The sequence below is a fragment of the Penaeus monodon genome, chromosome 22 (assembly GCF_015228065.2).
Source record: "Penaeus monodon isolate SGIC_2016 chromosome 22, NSTDA_Pmon_1, whole genome shotgun sequence".
Lineage (NCBI taxonomy): Eukaryota > Metazoa > Arthropoda > Malacostraca > Decapoda > Penaeidae > Penaeus > Penaeus monodon.
In genome coordinates this window covers 14210454-14210774 of record NC_051407.1, presented here as the reverse complement: position 1 = coordinate 14210774, position 321 = coordinate 14210454, and the positions used below count along the sequence as shown (strand labels likewise).

Here is a 321-nt window from a genome sequence, read left to right as displayed (position 1 = left end):
TCTTTTTCACGGGTACTAACAACCAAAAAAAGCTAAACCCTTTATCGAATTTAAAGGTAATAAATGAGGAAGCAAAAGCATTAATCAGCGACCTTCCAGAGTGGAAAATAAGGCAACTGTCAGATAATGAAGATAATTAGCGGAGGTAATGATTAGGGTAATTTTAGGAAATATAATTGATCTGATGTTAGCAATTATTAGTTGACTCTGGAGAGCGAGCTAACAGATTATCAAACTTGAGCGCGAAAAAGTCTGCATCTATTAATACAGTTTATGGTGATGGACTGAATTTAAACAAGGTTGGTTGCAAAAACTCTCGCC

The 321-nt window shown here is 35.5% G+C and overlaps 1 protein-coding gene across 1 annotated transcript in view; it reads left to right on the top strand.

The window, feature by feature from the left end:
• Nucleotides 1–321, top strand: part of LOC119587335 (zwei Ig domain protein zig-8-like) — a 26143-nt gene that overhangs the window by 13376 nt on the left and 12446 nt on the right. The gene's annotated exons all lie outside the window — the stretch shown is intronic.